The 15,323-nt window shown below is 40.3% G+C and overlaps 1 long non-coding RNA gene and 1 pseudogene across 1 annotated transcript in view; both read left to right on the forward strand.

Annotated features, from left to right (window-relative positions):
• Nucleotides 1–15,323, forward strand: part of LOC134965042 (uncharacterized) — a 79,434-nt gene that overhangs the window by 24,808 nt on the left and 39,303 nt on the right. The window lies entirely within an intron of this gene.
• On the forward strand, nucleotides 7,895–8,013 carry LOC134968344 (5S ribosomal RNA; annotated as a pseudogene).

Here is a 15,323-nt window from a genome sequence, read left to right on the forward strand (position 1 = left end):
CTACGGTCAATTACACCACAAGACGCAGGTAAAGTTGCACTACCTTAAAAGTTGTGGATTTCAGATACGTGAAATCTGGGGTTGTGAATGGAAGTCTATGCTAGATTCTGATGCGGATCTACAGGCTTTTCTGAAGGGTAAAGATTTACCCGAACCCTTGGAGCCACGTGATGCGCTTTATGGCGGGCGCACAAACGCCATAAAGCTGTATCACAAAACAGGCTGTGATGAAAAAATACACTATTTTGATTTCACCAGCCTCTATCCGTATGTTAATAAAACCAAAACGTATCCTATACAGCACCCACGCATTATTTATAAGGACTTTGGTGATGTCACAAAGTATTTCGGTTTTGCCAGGGTTAAAGTTTACCCACCTCGTGGCCTATTCTTTCCGGTTCTGCCAGTTAAAATGGGCGGCAAGTTAATGTTTCCATTATGTCGCACATGCGCTGAGTCTGGACAGACTGAGCCGTGCGTTCATGATTCAGAAAAACGTGCGCTCATCGGTACATGGTGTACCGTGGAACTAAACTTGGCTGTAGAAATGGGGTACAAGGTATGTAAAATCTATGAGGTGTGGCATTTTGATGAGAGATCTGACAAATTGTTTTCAGGCTACATTAAAACGCACCTCAGGGATAAACAAGAGGCCTCTGGTTATCCCGAATGGTGTACAGACGCCGAGAAACGCCAAGAGTATATAGACGCCTATCAAAAAAATGAAGGCTTGTCTTTACGACCCGAACACATAGAAATCAACCCCGCTAAAAGACAAATTTCAAAATTGTTTTTAAATTCCTTATGGGGTAAATTTGGTCAACGTAGCAACATGCCCAATACGTGTCTAGTGACCGACCCCGACAAGCTTTTTGAATACGCGTTCTTACCGTACTATGACGTGTCCGCTTTGGATTTTATTGACGATGATACAGTTATGGTAAATTGGAAGTATGCCAAAGACCATTACACCAGGGGTGCAATTTCAAATGTAACTATAGCTATCTTTACAACTGCTTATGCACGTGTTGAACTGTACAAACTACTGTATAGATTACAAGATAGATGTCTTTATCACGACACCGATTCTGTAATTTTTGTCAGTAGACCCGGTGACTGGAGCCCGCCATTGGGTGATTATTTAGGTGAGTTGACCAGCGAACTGCCCACAGGCACCCATATAACAGAATTTGTCTCAGCCGGTCCCAAGTCATACGGCTATCGACTAAACAACGGAAAGACCTGTTTAAAAGTTAAAGGTATAACGCTCAATGTTGATAATGCGCAGCACGTTAACTTTGACAGCCTGAAAGAACTGGTCTTAGATTATCCTTTAAACCCCGAAGGCGATGACCAGAAAAAGGTTGTGATCCGTCAACCCGGTATAGTACGTGTGAAAAAGTGCTGGCAGATAGAGACGCGTACTTTGCAGAAGACGCAAAGGTGTGTTTATACTAAACGGGCTCTTACGGACAACTTCACAACACTGCCGTTCGGCTATTAAGATGGACACCAGATTTCAACACCCTTTCTCATGTATTTTAGCGGGGCCGTCCAATTCGGGTAAAAGTTATTTTGTCAAAACGCTGTTGCAACACGCTGCAACACATATGACTCATGTACCTGATAATGTTGTTTGGTTTTACACCTGTTGGCAACCTATATACGACCAACTTCTGCGTGATTACCCCGGTACGCGCTTTATAGAGGGGTTACCAGAGTCTTTTAGCGATGATCAACTTTTTCCCCCTGATAAGGTTAATTTAACAGTGATTGATGATTTGATGGACGCGGCAAGTAATAATTCTGAGGTTGAGAAGGCTTTCACAAAGTATGTACATCATCGTAATCTCAGTATCCTGTACCTTGTCCAAAACATATTTTGTCAAGGTAAAAAGAGCAGAACTATACATTTAAACACAAAATATATGGTCCTGTTCAAAAACCCCAGGGATAAAATGCAGGTGGGCATTCTGGCTAGACAAATGTACCCATCGAAACATCGTTTTTTTCTCGAATCCTATGAATCCGCAACGGCTGCCCCTTATGGGTATTTGCTGGTTGATTTAAGAAACAACGCTCTTGACGATTATCGTTTACGAAGCGGCTTATTCCCACCAGACAAGCCTGTCGCTTTTGTCATTAAGAAGCGTGGTTCTATAAAGCTATAACAGTACAACCTTTAGTCATTTGTTGCCATTCTAACAACGGTGAACATGTCGGGGCGGATAAGACGTAATTGGGTGCTTTTAAAAACGTTAATTAAAGCAACACCAATCCAAAGAAATGCTATTTTATCCAACGCTTCAAACGATTTAGTCACGGCTATTTGTGAGATAGCGCTCAACACGCTTAAAGGCAAAATACCGCTGTCTCAACGGCAGCTGAACTACCTTAAAAAGAAGCGTGTGCTTATAAAATCACTTTGTAATAAGAAATGTGCCATTGGAAAAAAGAAGAGTCTGGTTAAACAGTCGGGGGGTTTTATCGGCTCGCTGCTTGGTTTTGCTATACCGCTAATTACAGGTCTATTGTCTAATCGCTGATGGAGTACGCTGAGAAAATGTATCTGGTGCCTCAGAATCAGATAGAACGTTTACATAATAAAACGAACAGCGACGACATACGTAAAACAGCAACGCACGGTCTAGATGTAGAGATCGTGAAAATACTACAGAATAATGATTTATCAGAATATGAAAAAGCAAAGCGATATACAATGTTGTTGCAGAGATACCTGGTGTTGAGTAAGCAGGCTGATAGTGAAATGTCAACTTTAGCTCTTTTATCACCCGTTGCAAAATCTGTTGATGAATCAAATAATACGACACAGCCTATTGCCCCCGATGCTGTTTATCATGAGCTTTTGAGCGGTGTTAATGACCGGTATAAGAAAAACTGTGAAATACTATTGAGTAAAATGACACGCTCTAAACACATCACAGACTGGAACAGTAAAGGGGAGTTTCTGTACAAAGGCGTCACTGTGCCTGGTTCCAACATGTTAGATTTAATAAGAAGCATCACGCAAAGTAACGGTGTGTCGATCCGTAATATACCGAATGGTTGGCCTGAATTTATGCGGGCTATGTCTGAATTGAATATTCCCTCAACCGTCATAGCCAATGCGGGGAATAGAATGTGTTTAGAACGATTAAAAGCTGAGATGCAGGATGACTCTGATGGCGCTGTGACATCGCCCATGTCGTTACAAACCCTTAACAAAGGGCGAATAAATGTTTTAAGTCCCCCAGGTTTAACAACACCGCACGGTTACTTACTGCCTAGGAAAAGATCCGTAAATCTATTTCAGGATTCACAGTGGCTGAAACTATAACATATAACTAATTTATATTATTTTTATACACTGTATTTTGTGTTGGTATTTTGCGCCACAATGTTTAACTTATGTCAATAATATTTTATGTAATGTTTTAAATGCATCTTTACCGTGTTATATATATATATATGTACAGAAGAAGCTAGCAGCGCCAAAAATACAGTATCTATGTTAATAAACAACAGTATAGGAATAATATATATGCTCTGTAATAAGTATCAGAACAACACCTGTTGGACACTCCCTTATGCAATTTAGGGCGTCAGCTTGGGTACCTCAAAGAAATTGTAAGCACTGGTATGTATGCCTACTAGTTCCTAAAAATGGTGGAGGGGGGGGATGAGGTATTTCAAGCGACCAAGGTGTCTAGTCAATAATTGAGAAAAGCAGGTACTATAAAAAATTTAAATTTTAATATTGGGAGTACACTAAAAAAAGGGGGGGTAACATGCAATAAAATGTAATAAAAATATAGCTAGGTTAGTGTAAAAAAGAACTAGGTTTAGACTAAAAAATACAGTAGGGGTAAATTTGTCAAAAAATCATAAAAGTACATAATAACACTAAAAAAAATGTCACCCAACGCGTTTCGTCCCTCATGGACTTCATCAAAGGGACGAAACGCGTTGGGTGACATTCTGATCTCATCTCAAACTTTGATAAGATAAGCTACTTCTCCTCACCTGTTCTGTATTTTATCCTATGCATTTTTTGCTTTTTAAAAAATTTTTTAGTGTTATTATGTACTTTTATGATTTTTTGACAAATTTACCCCTACTGTATTTTTTAGTCTAAACCTAGTTCTTTTTTACACTAACCTAGCTATATTTTTATTACATTTTATTGCATGTTACCCCCCCTTTTTTTAGTGTACTCCCAATATTAAAATTTCAATTTTTTATAGTACCTGCTTTTCTCAATTATTGACTAGACACCTTGGTCGCTTGAAATACCTCATCCCCCCCCTCCACCATTTTTAGGAACTAGTAGGCATACATACCAGTGCTTACAATTTCTTTGAGGTACCCAAGCTGACGCCCTAAATTGCATAAGGGAGTGTCCAACAGGTGTTGTTCTGATACTTATTACAGAGCATATATATTATTCCTATACTGTTGTTTATTAACATAGATACTGTATTTTTGGCGCTGCTAGCTTCTTCTGTACACATCTTTTCCTTTGGTATTATTGCTTCCAGCTGCCTGGAGTGAACCAGTATTGAACACAGTATGTTTGGAATAAATGAACGCACTAATAAAAGGAGTAACCTCTGCCAAAAAATTTTCAATGAGACTATTACCCCCGAAACTGTACCCACCTCTAACGACTTGGATAGTATGTTCTGGAACATTGAGAGACTACTGACCAAGGAGGTTAAAGCATGGTGGGATATTAGGGGGTTGGAACATTATGTCAGCGTCAACAGAGTCCCCAGGGGGCTCAGGATTACGAAACAGCCCACCTTTGGGAAGGATAACCAAGAATTCGTACAAGAATGGGACAAGACTCTACATAATTGTTCTATATCTCTCATGAAATTATTGATCACGGAGAAAAAACGCATTATCTCAGACCTAGAAGCTGACATTAAAGAGGCTGAGAATAAAATGGAAGTACATAAAGACAAGGAGGACTTCAGGATTAACGAAAAGGTGTTAAATAAAAAACTCGATCGCATTGAAGATGAGGTCATTAAGAACAAAGAAAAGAAATTCGCTAGAGACAGACACGACTATGAAAATAACATGATTAAGAATTGGAGCCGCTTTTCTGGAGGAGGCCATATGGCTCCACAAGGCAGAAGGGAATATTGGAAAACGGTTCCCAGGAAACCCAATGGTCCTAGGAACAAAAACAAGGAGACCCAGGAACCTCATAATTTCGAAACTAGTAATAAATTCACAACACTACGGAGACTCGATTCTAATACTGAGGAGTCTTTTTTATCGAAAGGTACGAACCACCACCACCGAGACACTACAAAAACACCGGCAAGAACGAAGAATACGTCACCACGCAAAAGAAGACTGGAAGACGAAGAGGATGTCGGGGAGGTAGGAGGGTCAAGACTGTACAAAAAACGAAATCTAGTCTAGAACAACCCACACCTAAGGGCATCTTCAATTTGTCTAGCCATAATTTGACAAATCATGAGACTACACTGCTTAACAAAGGCCTTTCATTCGCACCTACAAAGGGTATGAATAAGTTCGAGGTTTTCATCGATTTGAATAAATTCATAAGGAAAATTACCCTTAAACGACATTTTCTGAAAAAAGAAGATGCGGTGATACAAAACTATGAACAATCAAAATCAGGCTTGAAACCCACATCTAAATTCTACCCATTGGAATCAAAAGGTCATAATGTGGGTCTTTTTTACGAGCTGGTAAAGAAGGATCTGTGTGAGGCCAACATTCCATCTATAAAGGAGAAGAACCTCTCCAACAGGGAGACGGAAGCTATAAAACAGTTACAAGATAATCACAACATAGTTATAAAATCTGCTGACAAAGGGGGGGGGTTGGTCATTATGGACAGAGAAGCATACGTCACCGAAGCACTCAGATTGTTAGGGGATCAGACATCATATGTGCCACTGCCCTGTGATCCGAAAGAACAGTTTGTGGAAGACCTGAGGGTAATGCTTCTAAAAGCCTTCAGAAAGGAGATACTTACGAAGGATGAATACCAGTACCTCCTCAATTCCAACCCCACTACCCCCATATTTTATTTTCTCCCGAAAATACACAAGTCTATGGACAAACCTCCTGGTAGACCAATTGTGGCTGGTATTGACTCTTTGACTTCACACCTGTCGGAATACGTGGATATATTCCTGAGGAAGTATGTAATGGAATTACCGGCCTTCCTGAAAGATACCACATCTGTCTTGAACCTTTTGGAAACATTACAATGGAAAGACACATACAGGTGGGCCACAATAGACGTACAATCCCTTTACACCTGTATAGAGCATGATAAGGGAATTGAGGCATGTAATAATGTCCTTTCTTCGGATCCTGAAATTACAGAAGACCATAGACTGTTTTTATGTGAGCTCATGAATTTTATACTTAAACACAATTATTTTACCTTTTTAGATGTGTTTTATCTTCAAATATGCGGAACCGCCATGGGCACGATTTTTGCACCTAGTTTTGCTAATTTGTTCATGGGGCAGTGGGAAAAGGAATTCATTTTTAACAATCACCCGTACCAACGAAACATCATTTTCTACAAACGCTACATAGATGACATCATTATAATATGGGAAGGTGACCAGTTATGTTTTAACGAATTTTTAACGTATATTTCGTCTAATACCATGAACCTTAAGTTCACTGCCAATGTAGATACAGAACGGATTGAATTCCTGGATCTGATTTTAACACACTCAGGAGAGGAAATTATCACAAGTAACTTCATAAAGAAGGTAGACATGAACAGCTACGTCCACTACAAGAGCAATCACCGCAAACAATGGAAAGACAATACTCCCCTATCCCAATTCACAAGAATAACACGGAACTGTAAGAAGACCGAGGACAGAGATCAACAACTTGAAGTGTATAAAGGAAGATTCAAAGACAAGGGGTACCCGAACCGACTTTTGGAAGAAGCCACCTTCAAGGCCAAAGCTGCAGAAAGAACGGATCTTCTCAAGTACAAAACAAAGAACGCCAAGGAAGAAACAGTGAAATTCGTTACAACATACAGTAGACACGAGAATCTCATTAAGAAGGTCCTCAAGAAACATTGGAATATACTCCTTATGGACCCCATATTGAAGAATTACCTCACCAAAGAGCCAAAAATGGTCTTCCGCAAGTCTCGTAGTCTCAAAGACACACTAGCCCCTAGCATGTTGAAGAATCCACCAGCCAAAAGCACAATGCCAAAATGCAAAGGAAGCTTCAAATGCGGGAGATGCAACATATGTAGATACCTCCATCCTAACAGAAAGTTCTTCCAAAATACTCAAACCCAAAAAGAGTATCAGATCAAACAATTCATTAATTGCAACACCATGTCAGTAATCTACATTCTGGAGTGTCCATGTAAATTGAAGTATATAGGAAAAACTAAAAGACCCCTTAAAATACGTATCCAGGAACATGTTAGGAATATCAAGAATAAAGTCCTCACCCATGCAGTTTCCAAACATTTCCACCTTTTCCATAACTCGGATCCAGAGACATTAACGTACAAAGGCATTGAACTAGTAGCACTGGGAGCCCGAGGTGGAGACCTTTCAAATCTCCTTTCTAGGAGAGAGATGTATTGGATATACGAACTCAACACTCTCCATCCGGATGGTTTCAACGAAGGGTACGAGATAGCACCTTTTTTGTAATTTAAGCTACTCCCACCCTTAAGCTTATTTCCACTTACCACCATTTGTTAAAAATTCACCTTATTTACTCTACACCCCTACATCTCTCATCCCACTTTGCTAATTCCTGTATTCTATTCCTCCATATTTCTTTAAGTACTGGACAAATATCATCATTATATGAAATGAGAGGAATATGTTTCCAACCTAGCCATAAATATTACAACCATACCTCCTTGGGGACGCCCAACAACGTCCGATCTTGGAAGCTAAGCAAGGATGGGCCCGGTCAGTACAAGGATGGGAGACCTCCTTGGGATACCGGGTGTTGTAATCACTTAGGCAAAAGAGGGGAAACTTCGGACAAACTCTCAGTGGACTACGTACATATATGATTGTATTTCATCTATAGTACTTATGGACCTCGTCTCGATAGCCACATCCTCATCTTTCTAACGTTACCACCCGTTCACCTACTTGGTTCACCTACTTGGTTCCCAAAACAATTTTTGTTTCCTTGCCTTTCCCCCCCCCTCCCCCCCCCCCCCTCCCCCCCCCCCTTCCCTAATGCCTTCCCTTCACTCAGATCCTCATTCCGTTTACTCGTGGACACTCCACTTGCGCATCAAGCATTTTCTATTTATATACATCTTCTTTTCCTTTTGTATATATATTTTTCATTTTTTTATATATTTTAATATTTTTTTTTTTTTTTATATTTTATATTTATTCCTGCCCCCTTACAAATGTTTGTATACTGTTCCATTCATTAGTATTCATATGTATATCATATATATATCTGATCGTTCCTAATTTCAGTTCTTTAAATATGCTTCAATTTTTTCTCCTCTATATATAACTTATTTCTTTGCATTGTCCTCCGTTTTTATTGCCATCTGAATTAAGCAATTTTCTTTTCCTTCTATATACCCGCTGGGGAGCCACACCGCATTAATGGATGCATTCACGTTTTTTGAATATCACTTTCACGGAAGCACTGTGACATTTTTTTATGTAACCAACCAACAAGATGGCCGCCGCTCCAAGTAAGAAGCACTGTGACGTATTTCATATTACCAACCAAAAAGATGGCCGCCGCTCCGAGTAAAAAGCAAAGGAAACAATTGAGTTCATCACGCCTGTGCCCACCAGGCGCATGCGCAGAAGCGTTTCAATGCCGCCGGAAGCGGGGCGGAAGTATGGCAGACTTGGAGCGGATGTTATCAGCAACAGACTCCGGACCGGAAGTGACTTATTACACATGTTTCTGACGTTTTAAACCCTAATCATGACTCGTTTTAATTAGAAAATATACTAGCTATGGTCTCCATCTTATCCTCTTTAAATTCACCCGCACAGAATTGCATTTTTATTATAGACATGCTGCTATCAATTAACTCAACAGGAAGTGAGGTCAGCATTACTTCCCCAGTCTCAAGGCATAAATAGGTTCTGTCTCTAGCATTATAGTACCCTTTGATGAAGTCCATGAGGGACGAAACGCGTTGGGTGACATTCTGATCTCATCTCAAACTTTGATAAGATAAGCTACTTCTCCTCACCTGTTCTGTATTTTATCCTATGCATTTTTTGCTTTTTAAAAATTTTTTTAGTGTTATTATGTACTTTTATGATTTTTTGACAAATTTACCCCTACTGTCTTTTTTAGTCTAAACCTAGTTCTTTTTTACACTAACCTAGCTATATTTTTATTACATTTTATTGCATGTTACCCCCCCTTTTTTTAGTGTACTCCCAATATTAAAATTTCAATTTTTTATAGTACCTGCTTTTCTCAATTATTGACTAGACACCTTGGTCGCTTGAAATACCTCATCCCCCCCCTCCACCATATATATATATATATATACATATATCAATAAAATATGCTTATGCTTTATAAAACAACGTTTTGTTCTTTGTTTCTATTGCTGTAAACGGAAGAAATTTCAAGCACACGATATAAAGTTTAATAAACAACGTTGTTTATTAGAAAAACATCATAGATATGATGCGTTGTACATAAAACGTATCAAACAGAATGTTGATTACAAGTTACACAAACAATACAACATTGTGCGTAACACGCTTCACACACAGCGTTGTGCGTGAAACGTTTTATGTACAACGTGTCAAGTTATGACACGTTGTACATAAAACGTTTCACGCACAACGCTGGTTACAAGTTACACAATTCTGTATATATCTATATGCATAATGATTCAGACAATGGCTTCTTGGTAGTCGTCTTTCAAAATTTGAAACAAAACAATCATTACGTTTTGTGTCATCACTAAAACGGGCCAGTACATCCACATATTTGTATTTTTTACACATGTAAAATATAAAGTATATGTAATATTGACCGCAAACGGTACTGTTAAAATTTTGCAACTGCATATTTTGGTGATAAACACTTTTTGAATTCAAGTTTAAAAAATGTATTATTGCCTTTGGGAATAGGGGGCTGTCAGGGGCTAACCCGTAAGAATCAAAAAAGTAACATTCACGTTGTTCGTTAAAATAAGCGGCCAACCAGTGCTCACCCGGCTGCCCGCTGCTATGCGTATTGATTACAAACGCGCAGGGATATTGCAACAGTTTACTGACCGGTAACATATCGCACGGATACGTTCCTTTAAAAACATGCCTTGTGCTTTGCACGGCGTACAGAATACAGTTTATCTGTAATGTGTTCATTTTTTCAGCAGCGTAGTGTTAGTTTATTTCATTTATAGATAATCGTACAGCACATCGCGCCTTTGATTAATCTCGATGATGTTATCAAATAGAGCGTATATTATCACATTGGCTGTCCGGTCCAACGCTTCTGCAAAGCGGAATTCGGCACGTAGATTGCCTGTTCTTATCAGGGAAAGGTGTTCTCCACACTCCTGTTCTGGTGAAAGGTCAAAAGCAAATAGCGTGTAGCCCCTGAGGTACTCTTCGCGGTCAATCAGTATACCATTGTCAGATTTCTGCTTATTTGTGATCTGTATGAGTGACATATACTCTCTTACAGCATTACCGCTTTCAAAGTCGGGTTGAAATGGCTTGGCGGGGTGCGGCGTTCCATCCAGATAAAGGGACGCAAAACTTACATTTTTATGTTCAAAGCACAGGGGGTTCCGGTTATGGATTCCTGAAAATGATTCGTTATCCACGAAACCGGCTATAACTGTTTTCGGCACTTGACCTAAAAATAAATTTTCTAGATTAAATACTCTACTGCCTGTTGGTACGCTGTAGATTTTCATCCCAACGCGGTCAATCGCGTATTTCGCGTTACCGTTTAACAGAGCCTGCGCGTGCCCAATCCGCACGGCCGGTGAGACCTGAACTCTTTTCACGAACAGGGATGCAGCTGTGATCTGTATTTTAAAGGCATCCGCCTCAGACGACATTAAGCAGAATGCGTCTTTGTTTCTGGTTAGTTTAATCTTCAGATCAACGGCGTTTAAAATTAGTTTATGTTGATGGAAAAGGTCGCAGTGAAGCGGTCCTAGCAGTTCAACAGTGCGACTCTGCGCTGTTGCGCCTGCTCGTTTTTTGAATCCCGTATTCGGGCCGTCCAGCGCCGTGTTGTTAAATTCACCATCCACATCTTTGTAAAATAGTCCTGTTGTGTGTTTTGTTGATAATGCGTCCGAGCTGTAATTTAATATAGTCTCAATGTACGCGCGGTATGCGTAAAGATTGTTGGATTGTGATATGAGCCTGTCGCCCAAAGTTACATCCACTTGGTTGAATAAAGTCGCTATTGGGTAATTAATAAGCGCGACCCGCGCACCTTGCGGTATCGGCGTGTTATCGGTTCGTACGATCTTACATGTCACGTACAACAGCGTATTGTTCAGATCGTAGTAGTGTTCACCGCTGGCTGCTATATAAAACTCAAGCGGAGCTGTGTCGGATAACGCCGCTAAAGGTTGAACTTCGACGTATAGACTTTTCTCTATGCTAGTTTGTGTCGGGGGCACGTCAAAAAGATCCAGCTCTGTTTTTGCACATTCAACGGATTCGTGGTGTATGAAAGACATGTTTAAAAAATATCACCAGCGGCACTCTTCGGCTTTCTCTTCTTCTTTGAGTTGCGTCGTCTCTGTTTTTTATTTAAAAAGGGTATGTCCCAAGGCGGAAGCGTTATCATACGCTTCCGTTTTCTTTTAGACACGCCTTTTCTTGTATATATTAGTCCTGAACCGTCTTGCTTTGCTTGGTTCGCCTCGTGTATCTTATTCACAACGGCCGTTGTGGCTTGCCCGATAACATCTTTCGCTATATTACGAACCGCTGTCTTCATATGCGGTTTAGCCAACTCTAAACCTCTCCGGAAAAGAGGAACAGCTTTTCTGAAAAGACTTCGAAAAATACCGCCTAAACCGCAGCCGTACATGTATGCGCTGCCGTGAAAACCTGGTAATCCATTACCGGCTTGAGATTTATAATATTGCGCATAGAGTCCCGGATCGCCATAATTTTTAACAGCGACCATTCTGCTTAGTTAATAAAATTCAGTTTTGCGACGTCTGAAGTGTAGCTTCACGATCGCTTTCCCAAACTTAAATGCCATGTTCTCGTTTTGGTCGTTCTTTATCTCTATGGCTATCGTGTCAAAATGTGTTTTGCACAATGGTACGTAATCGGGTTTCTCGTATCGTATTGTGACAACCTCATTGTTATAACCCTTCATTTCAACAGTGCGAAGTAGCGGTACATAACTATCCCCGACCCGTTGGTGTTCGATAATGTCTGTGTACACGTACATCGTATATTGGCCGCCTTTGATGTCGGCGCATGGTTTAGAAATATTAGTTTTAGGTTGTAAACCCAGTATCCATGTCAGCTTAGAACCGGCGTGGATTTGATACAACAGTTTACTGTCACATGTTACAACGCGTGCAAATGGATCATACGTTAGTCTTAATCCAACGTCCAGTTTCAGTTGTACAATTTCAGCGTTGATTACGTTTAGTAACGCTTCGATTGTTTCATAAAAACCGGGTTTAATGCACAAACTCGCGACTCTCGCCACCGGCTGTTCCGCCGTTCCATCCCATGATAATTGCAGTCTACAATCTTGTAAATCCAATGTATTCCACGTATGCGGGTATTGTATCTCAGTAAGTGCCACTTCCCATTCGCCATTTAAGTCTATCGGTTTAGCCAACTTTGTCGTATAGTTAGAAATCTTATTTTGCGGGAAGGTAACAGCCGATGCGTTGCTGGGTAAGGTTATGTAGAACGACTTGTCATCCATCGCACGTCTTGTTAGATCCTGATGATCTTTATATGTCTTTTATCACCGATGCTGCGACCCAACTGTTAAATTTTGCGGGGTACCCGCGCCACTTGACTAACGCGTATTTACGGCCTCTGACCGTCTTATTTTTTAAAATCTTTTCCACTTTGTAAACTCTGTTATAGTTTTTTGGTATGCTTTGAAGCTCTTCGGGGTAAAAACTACCTGTTATAACTTCACCGTACAGATCTGCCAACTTATAAAGCGGTTTAATCCCTTTAGTGTTCACACTATGTACAACAAAAATCTCCTCAGAAAAGCTCTGTTCGTAACCTTTCTGAAATATGTCCTTATATTTAGAAATACGGACGTGGTCACCGATTCCTAAACAAACTGGGGCTTTCTTACTTCTAAAGTAATCACCGTAGGTCGTTTTGAAGACACTCAATGCGTTAGAGTCATTCACATCGTTTGGAGCGCACTTAATCGTTCTATGGTATGTGTTATTATAGCTGCGTATGAAGTCTTGTAAAACGTCTATATATCTGTAGGTATTCTTTGCCGTGAAATAGCGCCACATGCGTGTTTTTAAAGTCCTATTGAAGCGCTCTATAACAGCCGCTTTCACATCGTTATTGGTCGTGAAATGCTTTATACCGTATTTTTCTAACACCTTTTTTAGGCTTCTGTTTAGAAACTCTTTACCATTATCGGTTTGTAGCTTCAACGGCACATCGCCGCGCTGGAATATTTTTTCAAAAGCATTAGCGACCGTTGCTGCATTCTTAGCGGTCAGACTTTCACCCCACACCCTCTTACTGAATATATCGATGATTGTTAATATGTATTTAACGCCATCGTTGTATTTTGACAAATCTATCAGCGAGACCAAATCGCATTGCCACTGTTGGTTTATACCCGATACACAAATCATGTTCCTTTTATAGTTTTTTCTTGCTGGCTTGTGCAGCGTGTATGCGTCTTGTTCTTGTAACCACTTTCTTACGTCGGATCTTTTAAATTTATTTTTAACCGACCCATAATATTTATCAATGCCGCTAAAACTACCTGGTTTTAACACTGTGTAATATGCATCTTTCATCCGCCTGATTTGACGCGCTGCGTTGCGTGACATTCTGCGACTGGTGCTGCTTGACACTCTGTGACTGGTGTTACGCAATAATTTTTAATACGGTTTAATATCGAACACTATCAATTTATATAAATTTTTATATTAAGCGATATAAAACACTATCATTTAATATTAAAAGGGGGCGGGTCCTAGGAGAAGTGGGTGTGGTACCTGTCAAGTTTGACAGAAAGGTTGACTTTATCTACTATTGTCAAATAACTATATATATACTTATTGTCAAATAACTCATTACTGGCCATATACATGCTTTATTATCATACTATATTTGTGCATTAATCATATGATTCATCTTTTTATATTATTTGTTTTATGTCATTTTGTACTGTATATTATTTGTTGTTATTCGATGCCTGTGCGCCTCTCCCCTTGTCCCCGGAAACAGGCTAGGTGGCTCTTCAGTTCCGGGTGCGTTCATTTGCCCGGACTGTTTTGAGCGCAGCCTGCTGGTTGCCACGGGTGACGCGTTAGTGGTGACGCGCAGCCCGAGGGCGACCCACATCACTGGGACACAGTTACGGAGACGTGTTTCTCCGTGCAGGAAGGATAGGGTCCGGCTCCATCGTGTGGCTGCAGACGATGTGTAGCGGACAAAACCTTCCCCTGTACGTCACTTCCGGTTCACGGCTCGCCGTGCTGCTTGGAGGTGACGTAACTGACTTCCACATGTGACGGGGAACAGGTGAGACAGCTCACAGGTAAGTACTCCACACACTATATAAGGCACTCATGGGCTAAGCACTCAAGGCACATGTCACTTTGGAAATAGACACTGCGGTTGGCAGTGTACAGCACCATGTCACTTTATCTATTCCCATGAAGAAGATAATCGAAACAGCTGTCGGAATGGAATGATAAGTACTCATTGATATATTCATGCTGCTACCATCATGTGTGCTATATGCTTGTTGCCTCTTTTAATGAAATTTCTGGATGGAATGGAATGATAAGTACTCATTGATATATTCATGCTGCTACCATCATGTGTGCTATATGCTTGTTGCCTCTTTTAATGAAATTTCTGGATAAGTAAAAACTTCCTTTTGCATCTAAGCTGTGTGCTGGTTCTTCTGGGTTTGATCGCTTTTGTGGTTATTCTTGGATTTTTTTCTACATGATTATACCAACCGTGCACTAGCGTTCTGTCTAATTGTAAGTGAGAAGCGGCTGCTTTTGTGGATTTGTTTATACGTCATGGTAACGGACTGTTATTATGGACTGGGAGCTGCACCACAAATATAACCTTCATTTTTTT

Source organism: Pseudophryne corroboree, chromosome 10 (assembly GCF_028390025.1).
Source record: "Pseudophryne corroboree isolate aPseCor3 chromosome 10, aPseCor3.hap2, whole genome shotgun sequence".
Lineage (NCBI taxonomy): Eukaryota > Metazoa > Chordata > Amphibia > Anura > Myobatrachidae > Pseudophryne > Pseudophryne corroboree.